Source organism: Schistocerca gregaria, unplaced genomic scaffold (assembly GCF_023897955.1).
Source record: "Schistocerca gregaria isolate iqSchGreg1 unplaced genomic scaffold, iqSchGreg1.2 ptg000167l, whole genome shotgun sequence".
In the NCBI taxonomy this organism is placed as follows: Eukaryota; Metazoa; Arthropoda; class Insecta; order Orthoptera; family Acrididae; genus Schistocerca; species Schistocerca gregaria.
In genome coordinates this window covers 340,157-353,477 of record NW_026061723.1, presented here as the reverse complement: position 1 = coordinate 353,477, position 13,321 = coordinate 340,157, and positions in this window count along the sequence as shown.

The window sequence follows — 13,321 nt, the reverse complement described above, 5'->3', positions numbered from 1 at the left end:
GAGGACTAGCAGCCGAGTTGCACGGGAGAATGTGAGTTGTGTTCATATGTAGTAAAAACCTGAGAAATACGTCCGTTTTCGTCATTTGTTATCGAATCGACTTAAAGCCAGATCGTCACATTGGCCGCTCTTCTCTCTGAAACGGTTGTACTTATCGTCTGCAAAGCTATGTCGCGTGCTGCGGTATGCGGAGACACTAAAATCACCATAGTAGAACACAGATGAAGCTTCTAAGTTGATGTAATAGCCAGTAAGAAGTAGTACAATTCAAGTTTTAGGTATTGATTATTGACTTTTTAGCTGGCTTTGGTGCCTTGGACATGAGCTAGGACCTTAACATTCTGCATGAAAGGAGGACTAGCAGCCAATTTGCACAGGAGAATGTGAAAAGTGTTCATATGTAGTAAAAACCTGAGAAATCCGTCCGTTTTCGTCATTTGTTATCGAAACGACTTAAAGCCAGATCGTCACATTGGCCGCTCTTCTCTCTGAAACGGTTGTACGTATCGTGTGCAAAGCTATGTCGCGTGCTGCGGTATGCGGAGACAGTAAAAGCACCATAGTAGAAGACAGATGAAGCTTCTAAGTTGATGTAATAGTAAGAAGTAGTCCAATTCAAGTTTTAGGTATCGATTATTGACTTTTTAGCTGGCTTTGGTGCCTTGGACATGAGACAGGACCTTAGGTTTCTGCATTAAAGGAGGACTAGCTGCCGAGTTGCACGGGAGAATGTGAAAAGTATTCATATGTATTAAAAACCTGAGACATTTGTCCGTTTTCGTCATTTGTTATCGAATCGACTTAAAGCCAGATCGTCAAACTGGCCGCTCTTCTCTCTGAAACGGTTGTACTTCTCGTCTGCAAAGCTATGTTGCGTGCTGCGGTATGCGGAGACACTAAAAGCACCATAGTAGAACACAGATGAAGCTTCTAAGTTGATGTAATAGCCAGTAAGAAGTAGTACAATTCAAGTTTTAGGTTTTGAATATTGACTTTTTAGCTGGCTTTGGTGCCTTGGACATGAGCTAGGACCTTAAGATTCTGCATGAAAGGAGGACTAGCAGCCGAGTTGCTCGGGAGAATGTGAAAAGTGTTCATATGTAGTAAAAACCTGAGAAATCGGTCCGTTTTCGTCATTTGTTATCGAATCGACTTAAAACCAGATCGTCACATTGGCCGCCCTTCTCTCTGAAACGGTTCTACTTATCGTCTGCAAAGCTATGTCGCGTGCTGCGGTATGCGGAGACACTAAAATCACCATAGTAGAACACAGATGAAGCTTCTAAGTTGATGTAATAGCCAGTAAGATATAGTACAATTCAAGTTTTAGGTATCGATTATTGACTTTTTAGCTGGCTTTGGTGCCTTGGACATGAGACAGGACCTTAGGTTTCTGCATTAAAGGAGGACTAGCAGCCGAGTTGCACGGGAGAATGTGAAAAGTATTCATATGTATTAAGAACCTGAGACATTTGTCCGTTTTCGTCATTTGTTATCGAATCGACTTAAAGCCAGATCGTCAAACTGGCCGCTCTTCTCTCTGAAACGGTTGTACTTCTCGTCTGCAAAGCTATGTTGCGTGCTGCGGTATGCGGAGACACTAAAAGCACCATAGTAGAACACAGATGAAGCTTCTAAGTTGATGTAATAGCCAGTAAGAAGTAGTACAATTCAAGTTTTATGTATCGATTATTGACTTTTTAGCTGGCTTTGGTGCCTTGGAAATGAGCTCGGACCTTAACATTCTGCATGAAAGGAGGACTAGCAGCCGAGTTGCACGGGAGAATGTGAAATGTGTTCATATGTAGTAAAAACATGAGAAATCCGTCCGTTTTCGTCATTTGTTATCGAATCGACTTAAAGCCAGATCGTCACATTGGCCGCCCTTCTCTCTGAAAAAGTTGTACTTATCGTCTGCAAAGCTATGTCGCGTGCTGCGGTATGCGGAGAAACTAAAAGCACCATAGTAGAACACAGATGAAGCTTTTAAGTTGATGTAATAGCCAGTAAGAAGTAGTACAATTAAAGTTTTAGGTATCGGTTATTGACTTTTTACCCTTCTTTGGTGCCTTGGACATGAGCTAGGAACTTAACATTTTTCATGAAAGGAGGACTAGCAGCCGAGTTGCACGGGAGAATGTGAAAAGTGTTCATATGGAGTAAAAACCTGAAAATCCGTCCGTTTTCGTCATTTGTTATCGAATCGACTTAAAGCCAGATCGTCACATTGGCCGCTCTTCTCTCTGAAACGGTTGTACTTATCGTCTGCAAAGCTATGTCGCGTGCTGCGGTATGCGGAGACAGTAAAAGCACCATAGTAGAACACAGATGAAGCTTCTAAGTTAATGTAATAGCCAGTAAGATATAGTAGAATTCAAGTTTTAGGTATCGATTATTGACTTTTTAGCTGGCTTTGGTGCCTTGGACATGAGCTAGGACCTTAAGATTCTGCATGAAAGGAGGATTAGCAGCAGAGTTGCACGGGAGGATATGAAAAGTGTTCATATGTAGCAAAAACCTAGAAATCCGTCCGTTTTCGTCATTTGTTATCGAATCGACTTAAAGCCAGATCGTCACATTGGCCGCTCTTCTCTCTGAAACGGTTGTACTTATCGTCTGCAAAACTATGTCGCGTGCTGCGGTATGCGGAGACACTAAAATCACCATAGCAGAACACAGATGAAGCTTCTATGTTGATGTAATAGCCAGTAAGTAGTAGTACAATTCAAGTTTTAGGTATCGATTATTGACTTTTTAGCTGGCTTTGGTGCCTTGGACATGAGCTAGGACCTTAAGATTCTGCATGAAAGGAGGATTAGCAGCGGAGTTGCACGGGAGAATGTGAAAAGTGTTCATATGAAGTAAAAACCTGAGACATCCGTCCGTTTTCGTCATTTGTTATCGAATCGACTTAAAGCCAGATCGTCACATTGGTCGCTCTTCTCTCTGAAACGGTTGTACTTATCGTCTGCAAAGCTATGTCGCGTGCTGCGGTATGCGGAGACAGAAAAAGCACCATAGTAGAACACAGATCAAGCTTCTAAGTTAATGTAATAGCTAGTAAGATATAGTACAATTCAAGTTCTAGGTTTCGATTATTGACTTTTTAGCTGGCTTTGGTGCTTAGGACATGAGCTAGGACCTTAAGATTCTGCATGAAAGGAGGACTAGCAGCCGAGTTGCACGAGAGAATGTGAAAAGTGTTCATATGGAGTAAAAACCTGAGAAACACGTCAGTTTCCGTCATTTGTTATCGATTCGACTTAAAGCCAGATCGTCACATTGGCCGCTCTTCTCTCTGAAACGGTTGTACTAATCGATTTCGTAGCTATGTCGCGTGCTGCGGTATGCGGAGACACTAAAAGCAGCATAATAGAACACAGATGAAGCTTCTAAGTTGATGTAATAGCCAGTAAGAAGTAATACAATTCAAGTTTTAGGTATCGATTATTGACTTTTTAGCTGGCTTTGGTGCCTTGGAAATGAGCTCGGACCTTAACATTCTGCATGAAAGGAGGACTAGCAGCCGAGTTGCACGGGAGAATGTGAAATGTGTTCATATGTAGTAAAAACATGAGAAATCCGTCCGTTTTCGTCATTTGTTATCGAATCGACTTAAAGCCAGATCGTCACATTGGCCGCCCTTCTCTCTGAAAAAGTTGTACTTATCGTCTGCAAAGCTATGTCGCGTACTGCGGTATGCGGACACACTAAAAGCACCATAGTAGAACACAGATGAAGCTTCTAAGTTGATGTAATAGCCAGTAAGAAGTAGTACAATTAAAGTTTTAGGTATCGGTTATTGACTTTTTACCCTTCTTTGGTGCCTTGGACATGAGCTAGGAACTTAACATTTTTCATGAAAGGAGGACTAGCAGCCGAGTTGCACGGGAGAATGTGAAAAGTGTTCATATGGAGTAAAAACCTGAAAATCCGTCCGTTTTCGTCATTTGTTATCGAATCGACTTAAAGGCAGATCGTCACATTGGCCGCTCTTCTCTCTGAAACGGTTGTACTTATCGTCTGCAAAGCTATGTCGCGTGCTGAGGTATGCGGAGACATTAAAATCACCATAGTAGAACACAGATGAAGCTTCTAAGTTGATGTAATAGCCAGTAAGTAGTAGTACAATTCAAGTTTTAGGTATCGATTATTGACTTTTTAGCTGGCTTTGGTGCCTTGGACATGAGCTAGGACCTTTAGATTCTGCATGAAAGGAGGATTAGCAGCGGAGTTGCACGGGAGAATGTGAAAAGTGTTCATATGAAGTAAAGAACTGAGACATCCGTCTGTTTTCGTCATTTGTTATCGAATCGACTTAAAGCCAGATCGTCACATTGGCCGCTCTTCTCTCTGAAACGGTTGTACTTATCGTCTGCAAAGCTATGTCGCGTGCTCCGGTATGCGGAGACAGTAAAAGCACCATAGTAGAACACAGATGAAGCTTTTAAGTTAAAGTAATAGCCAGTAAGATATAGTAGAATTCAAGTTTTAGGTATCGATTATTGACTTTTTAGCTGGCTTTGGTGCCTTGGACATGAGCTAGGACCTTAAGATTCTGCATGAAAGGAGGATTAGCAGCGGAGTTGCACGGGAGAATATGAAAAGTGTTCATATGTAGCAAAAACCTAGAAATCCGTCCGTTATCGTCATTTGTTAATGAATCGACTTAAAGCCAGATCGTCACATTGGCCGCTCTTCTCTCTGAAACGGTTGTACTTATCGTCTGCAAAGCTATGTCGCGTGCTGCGGTATGCGGAGACACTAAAATCACCATAGCAGAACACAGATGAAGCTTCTATGTTGATGTAATAGCCAGTAAGTAGTAGTACAATTCAAGTTTTAGGTTTTGAATATTGACTTTTTAGCTGGCTTTGGTGCCTTGGACATGAGCTAGGACCTTAAGATTCTGCATGAAAGGAGGACTAGCAGCCGATTTGCATGGGAGAATGTGAAAAGCGTTCATATGTTGTAAAAACCTGAGAAATCCGTCCGTTTTCTTCATGTGTTATCGAATCGACTTAAAGCCAGATCGTCACATTTACCGCTCTTCTCTCTGAAACGGTTGTACTTATCAATTGCAAATCTATGTTGCGTGCTGCGGTGTGCGGAGACACTAAAAGCACCATAGTAGAACACTGATGAAGCTTCTAAGTTGATGTAATAGCCAGTAAGAAGTAATACAATTCAAGTTTTAGGTATTGATTATTGACTTTATATCTGGCTTTGGTGCTTTGCACATGAGCTAGGACCTTATGATTCTGCATGAAAGGAGGACTAGCAGCCGAGTTGCACGGGAGAATTTGAAAAGTTTTCATCTGTAGTAAAAACCTGAGAAATGCGTCGTCTTCGTCATTTGTTATCGAATCTACTTAAAGCCAGATCGTCACAGTGGCCGCTCCTCTCTCTGAAACGCTTGTACTTATCGTCTGCAAAGCTATGTCGCGTGCTGCGGTATGCGGAGACACTAAAAGCACCATAGTAGAACACAGATGAAGCTTCTAAGTTGAAGTAATAGGCAGTAAGAAGTAGTACAATTCAAATTTTAGGTATCGATTAATGACGTTTTAGCCGGCTTTGGTGCCTTGGACGTGAGCTAGGACCATATGATTCTGCATGAAAGGAGGACTAGCAGCCGAGTTGCACGGGAAAATGTGAAAAGTGTTCAAATGTAGTAAAAACCTGAGAAATCCGTCCGTTTTCGTCATTTGTTATCGAATCGACTTAAAGCCAGATCGTCACATTGGCCGCTCTTCTCTCTGAAACGGTTGTACTTCTCGTCTGCAAAGCTATGTCGCGCTCTGCGATATGCGGAGACCGTAAAAGCATCATAGTAGAACACAGATGAAGCTTCTAAGTTGATGTAATAGCCAGTAAGATATAGTACAATTCAAGTTTTAGGTATCGATTATTGACTTTTTAGATGGCTTTGGTGCGTTGGACATGAGCTAGGACCTTATGATTCTGCATGAAAGATGGATTAGCAGTGGAGTTGCACGGGAGAATATGAAAAGTGTTCATATGTAGTAAAAACCTAGAAATCCGTCCGTTTTCGTCATTTGTTATCGAATCGACTTAAAGCCAGATCGTCACATTGGCCGCTATTCTCTCTGAAACGCTTGTACTTATCGTCTGCAAAGCTATGTCGCGTGCTGCGGTATTCTGAAACACTAAAAGCACCATAGTAGAACACAGATGAAGCTTCTAAGTTGATGTAATAGCCAGGAAGAAGTAGTATAATTCAAGTTTTAGGTATGGATTAAGACTTTATAGCTGGCTTTGGTGCCCTCGACATGAGCTAGGACCTTAACATTCTGCATGAAAGGAGGACTAGCAGCTTATTTGCACGGGAGAATGTGAAAAGTGTTCATATGTAGTAAAAACCTGAGAAACACGTCAGTTTTCGTCATTTGTTATCGAATCGACTTAAAGCCAGTTCGTCACATTGGCCGCTCTTCCCTCTGAAACGGTTGTACTAATCGATTTCGTAGCTATGTCGCGTGCTGCGGTATGCGGAGACACTAAAAGCAGCATAATAGAACACAGATGAAGCTTCTAAGTTGATGTAATAGCCAGGATGAAGTAGTACAATTCAAGTTTTAGGTATCGATTATTGACTTTTTAGCTGGCTTTGGTGCCTTGGAAATGAGCTCGGACCTTAACATTCTGCATGAAAGGAGGACTAGCAGCCGAGTTGCATGGGAGAATGTGAAATGTGTTCATATGTAGTAAAAACCTGAGAAATCCGTCCGTTTTCGTCATTTGTTATCGAATTGACTTAAAGCCAGATCGTCACATTGGCCGCTCTTCTCTCTGGAAAAGTTGTACTTATCGTCTGCAAAGCTATGTCGCGTGCTGCGGTATGCGGACACACTAAAAGCACCATAGTAAAACACAGATGAAGCTTCTAAGTTGATGTAATAGCCAGTAAGAAGTAGTACAATTAAAGTTTTAGGTATCGGTTATTGACTTTTTACCCTTCTTTGGTGCCTTGGACATGAGCTAGGACCTTATGATTCTGCATGAAAGGAGGACTAGCAGCCGATTTGCACGGGAGAATGTGAAAAGTGTTCATATGTAGTTAAAACCTGAGAAATCCGTCCGTTTTCGTCATTTGTTATCGAATCGACTTAAAGCCAGATCGTCACATTGGCAGCTCTTCTCTCTGAAACGGTTGTACTTATCGTCTTCAAAGGTATGTCGCGTGTTGCCGTAGGCGGAAACAGGAAAAGCTCCATAGTAGAACACAGATGAAGCTTCTAAGTTGATGTAATAGCCAGTAAGAAGTAGTCCAATTCAAGATTTAGGTATCGATTATTGACTTTTTAGCTGGCTTTGGTGCCTTGGACATGAGCTAGGACCTTAATATTCTGCATGAAAGGAGGACTAGCAGCCGAGTTGCATGGGGGAATGTGAAAAGTGTTCAAATGTAGTAAAAACCTGAGAAATACGTCCGTTTTCGTCATTTGTTATCGAATCGACTTAAATCCAGATTGTCACATTGGCCGCTCTTCTCTCTGAAACGCTTGTACCTATCGTCTGCAAAGCTATGTCGCGTGCTGCGGTATGCGGAGACACTAAAATAACCATAGTAGAACACAGATGAAGCATCTAAGTTGATGTAATAGCCAGTAAGAAGTAGTACAATTCAAGTTTTAGGTATTGAATATTGACTTTTTAGCTGGCTTTGGTGCCTTGGACATGAGCTATCACCTTAAGATTCTGCATAAAAGGAGGACTAGCAGCCGAGTTGCACGGGAGAATGTGAAATGTGTTCATATGTAGTAAAAACCTGAGAAATCGGTCCGTTTTCGTTATTTGGTATCGAACCGACTTAAAGCCAGATCGTCACATTGGCCGCTCTTCTCTCTGAAACGGTTGTACTTATCGTCTGCAAAGCTATGTCGCGTGCTGCGGTATGCGGAGACACTAAAATCACCATAATAGAACACAGATGAGGCTTCTAAGTTGATGTAATAGCCAGTAAGATGTAATACAATTCAAGTTTTAGGTATCGATTATTGACTTTTTAACTGGCTTTGGTACCTTGGACATGAGCTAGGACCTTAAGACTCTGCATGAAAGGAGGACTAGCAGCCGAGTTGCACGGGAGAATGTGAATAGTGTACATATGTAGTAAAAACCTGAGACATCCTTCCCTTTTCGTCATTTGTTATCGAATCGACGTAAAGCCAGATCGTCACATTGGCCGCTCTTCTCTCTGAAACGGTTGTACTTATCGTCTGCAAAGCTATGTCGCGTGCTGCGGTATGCGGAGACAGTAAAAGCACCACAGTAGAACACAGATGAAGCTTCTAAGTTGATGTAATAGCCAGGAAGAAGTAGTACATTTCATGTTTTAGGTATCGCTTATTGACTTTTTAGCTGGTTTTGGTGCCTTGGACATAAGCTAGGACCTTAAGATTCTGCATGAAAGGAGGACTAGCAGCCGAGTTGCACGGGAGAATGTGAAAAGTGTTCATATGTAGTAAAAACCTGAGAAATAGGTCCGTTTTCGTCATTTGTTATCGAACCGACTTAAAGCCAGATCGTCACATTGGCCGCTCTCCTCTCTGAAACGCTTGTACTTATCGTCTGCAAAGCTATGTCGCGTGCTGCGGTATGCGGAGACACTAAAATCACCATAGTAGAACACAGATGAGGCTTCTAAGTTGATGTAATAGCCAGTAAGAAGTAATACAATTCAAGCTTTAGGTAATGATTATTAACTTTTAGCTGGCTTTGGTACCTTGGACATGGGCTAGGACCTTATGATTCTGCATGAAAGGAGGACTAGCAGCCGATTTGCACGGGAGAATGTGAAAAGTGTTCATATGTAGTATTAACCTGAGAAATCCGTCCGTTTTCGTCATTTGTTATCGAATCGACTTAAAGCCAGATCGTCACATTGGCCGCTCTTCTCCCTGAAACGGTTGTACTTATCGTCTGCAAAGCTATGTCGCGTGCTGCGGTATGCGGAGACACTAAAATCACCATAGTAGAACACAGATGAAGCTTCTAAGTTGATGTAATAGCCAGTAATAAGTAGTACAATTCAAGTTTTAGGTATTGATTATTGACTTTTTAGCTGGCTTTGGTGCCTTGGACATGAGCTAGGACCTTAAGATTCTGCATGTATGGAGGATTAGCAGCGCAGTTGCACGGGAGAATGTGAAAAGTGTTCATATGTAGTAAAAACCTGAGACATCCGTCCGTTTTCGTCATTTGTTATCGAATACACTTAAAGCCAGATCGTCAGATTGGGCGCTCTTCTCTCTGAAACGGTTGTACTTATCGTCTGCAAAGCTATGTCGCGTGCTGCGGTATTCTGAAACACTAAAAGCACCATAGTAGAACACAGATGAAGCTTCCAAGTTGATGTAATAGCCAGGAAGAAGTAGTATAATTCAAGTTTTAGGTATGGTTTAAGACTTTATAGCTGGCTTTGGTGCCCTCGACATGAGCTAGGACCTTAACATTCTGCATGAAAGGAGGACTAGCAGCTTATTTGCACGGGAGAATGTGAAAAGTGTTCATATCTAGTAAAAACCTGAGAAACACGTCACTTTTCGTCATTTGTTATCGAATCGACTTAAAGCCAGATCGTCACATTGGCCGCTCTTCTCTCTGAAACGGTTGTACTAATCGATTTCGTAGCTATGTCGCGTGCTGCGGTATGCGGAGAATCTAAAAGCAGAATAATAAAACACAGATGAAGCTTCTAAGTTAATGTAATAGCCAGTAAGAAGTAGTACAATTCAAGTTTTAGGTATCGATTATTGACTTTTTAGCTGGCTTTGGTGCCTTGGAAATGAGCTCGGACCTTAACATTCTGCATGAAAGGAGGACTAGCAGCCGAGTTGCACGGGAGAATGTGAAATGTGTTCATATGTAGTAAAAACATAAGAAATCCGTCCGTTTTCGTCATTTGTTATCGAATCGACTTAAAGCCAGATCGTCACATTGGCCGCCCTTCTCTCTGAAAAAGTTGTACTTATCGTCTGCAAAGCTATGTCGCGTGCTGCGGTATGCGGACACACTAAATGCACCATAGTAGAACACAGATGAAGCTTCTAAGTTGATGTAATAGCCAGTAAGAAGTAGTACAATTAAAGTTTTAAGTATCGGTTATTGACTTTTTACCCTTCTTTGGTGCCTTGGACATGAGCTAGGAACTTAACATTTTTCATGAAAGGAGGACTAGCAGCCGAGTTGCACGGGAGAATGTGAAAAGTGTTCATATGTAGTAAAAACCTGAAAATCCGTCCGTTTTCGTCATTTGTTATCGAATCGACTTAAAGCCAGATCGTCACATTGGCCGATCTTCTCTCTGAAACGGTTGTACTTATCGTCTGCAAAGCTATGTCGCGTGCTGCGGTATGCGGAGACATTAAAATCACCATAGTAGAACACAGATGAAGCTTCTAAGTTGATGTAATAGCCAGTAAGTAGTAGTACAATTCAAGTTTTAGGTATCGATTATTGACTTTTTAGCTGGCTTTGGTGCCTTGGACATGAGCTAGGACCTTTAGATTCTGCATGAAAGGAGGATTAGCAGCGGAGTTGCACGGGAGAATGTGAAAAGTGATCATATGAAGTAAAAACCTGAGACATCCGTCCGTTTTCGTCATTTGTTATCGAATCGACTTAAAGCCAGATCGTATCATTGTCCGCTCTTCTCTCTGAAACGGTAGTACTTATCGTCTGCAAAGCTATGTCGCGTGCTGCGGTATGCGGAGACACTAAAATCACCATAGCAGAACACAGATGAAGCTTCTATGTTGATGTAATAGCCAGTAAGTAGTAGTACAATTCAAGTTTTAGGTATCGATTATTGACTTTTTAGCTGGCTTTGGTGCCTTGGACATGAGCTAGGACCTTAAGATTCTGCATGAAAGGAGGACTAGCAGCCGATTTGCATGGGAGAATGTGAAAAGTGTTCATATGTAGTAAAAACCTCAGAAATCCGTCGTTTTCTTCATTTGTTATCGAATCGACTTAAAGCCAGATCGTCACATTTACCGCTCTTCTCTCTGAAACGGTTGTACTTATCGATTGCAAATCTATGTCGCGTGCTGCGGTGTGCGGAGACTCTAAAAGCACCATAGTAGAACACTGATGAAGCTTCTAAGTTGATGTAATAGCCAGTAAGAAGTAGTACAATTCAAGTTTTAGGTATTTATTATTGACTTTATATCTGGCTTTGGTGCTTTGGACATGAGCTAGGACCTTATGATTCTGCATGAAAGGAGGACTAGCAGCCGAGTTGCACGGGAGAATTTGAAAAGTTTTCATCTGTAGTAAAAACCTGAGAAATCCGTCGTCTTCGTCATTTGTTATCGAATCTACTTAAAGCCAGATCGCCACAGTGGCCGCTCTTCTCTCTGAAACGCTTGTACTTATCGTCTGCAAAGCTATGTCGCGTGCTGCGGTATGCGGAGACACTAAAAGCACCATAGTAGAACACAGATGAAGCTTCTAAGTTGATGTAATAGGCAGTAAGAAGTAGTACAATTCAAATTTTAGGTATCGATTAATGACGTTTTAGCCGGCTTTGGTGCCTTGGACGTGAGCTAGGACCTTATGATTCTGCATGAAAGGAGGACTAGCAGCCGAGTTGCACGGGAAAATGTGAAAAGTGTTCAAATGTAGTAAAAACCTGAGAAATCCGTCCGTTTTCGTCATTTGTTATCGAATCGACTTAAAGCCAGATCGTCACATTGGCCGCTCTTCTCTCTGAAACGGTTGTACTTCTCGTCTGCAAAGCTATGTCGCGCTCTGCGATATGCGGAGACCGTAAAAGCACCATAGTAGATGAAGCTTCTAAGTTGATGTAATAGCCAGTAAGATATAGTACAATTCAAGTTTTAGGTATCGATTATTGACTTTTTAGATGGCTTTGGTGCGTTGGACATGAGCTAAGACCTTAAGATTGTGCATGAAAGATGGATTAGCAGCGGAGTTGCACGGGAGAATATGAAAAGTGTTCATATGTAGTAAAAACCTAGAAATCCGTCCGTTTTCGTCATTTGTTATCGAATCGACTTAAAGCCAGATCGTCAGATTGGCCGCTATTCTCTCTGAAACGCTTGTACTTATCGTCTGCAAAGCTATGTCGCGTGCTGCGGTATTCTGAAACACTAAAAGCACCATAGTAGAACACAGATGAAGCTTCTAAGTTGATGTAATAGCCAGGAAGAAGTAGTATAATTCAAATTTTCGGTATGGATAAAGACTTTATAGCTGGCTTTGGTGCCCTCGACATGAGCTAGGACCTTAACATTCTGCATGAAAGGAGGACTAGCAGCTTATTTGCACGGGAGAATGTGAAAAGTGTTCATATGTAGTAAAAACCTGAGAAACACGTCAGTTTTCGTCATTTGTTATCGAATCGACTTAAAGCCAGATCGTCACATTGGCCGCTCTTCTCTCTGAAACGGTTGTACTAATCGATTTCGTAGCTATGTCGCGTGCTGCGGTATGCGGAGACACTAAAAGCAGCATAATAGAACACAGATGAAGCTTCTAAGTTGATGTAATAGCCAGGATGAAGTAGTACAATTCAAGATTTAGGTATCGATTATTGACTTTTTAGCTGGCTTTGGTGCCTTGGAAATGAGCTCGGACCTTAACATTCTGAATGAAAGGAGGACTAGCTGCCGAGTTGCACGGGAGAATGCGAAATGTGTTCATATGTATTAAAAACCTGAGAAATCCGTCCGTTTTCGTCATTTGTTATCGAATCGACTTAAAGCCAGATCGTCACATTGGCCGCTCATCTCTCTGAAAAAGTTGTACTTATCGTCTGCAAAGCTATGTCGCGTGCTGCGGTATGCGGACACACTAAAAGCACCATAGTAGAAGACAGATGAAGCTTCTAAGTTGATGTAATAGCCAGTAAGAAGTAGTACAATTAAAGTTTTAGGTATCGGTTATTGACTTTTTACCCTTCTTTGGTGCCTTGGACATGAGCTAGGAACTTAACATTTTTCATGAAAGGAGGACTAGCAGCCGAGTTGCTCGGGAGAATGTGAAAAGTGTTCATATGTAGTAAAAACCTGAAAATCCGTCCGTTTTAGTCATTTGTTATCGAATCGACTTAAAGCCAGATCGTCACATTGGCCGCTCTTCTCTCTGAAACGGTTGTACTTATCGTCTGCAAAGCTATGTCGCGTGCTGCGGTATGCGGAGACATTAAAATCACCATAGTAGAACACAGATGAAGCTTCTAAGTTGATGTAATAGCCAGTAAGTAGTAGTACAATTCAAGTTTTAGGTATCGATTATTGACTTTTTAGCTGGCTTTGGTGCCTTGGACATG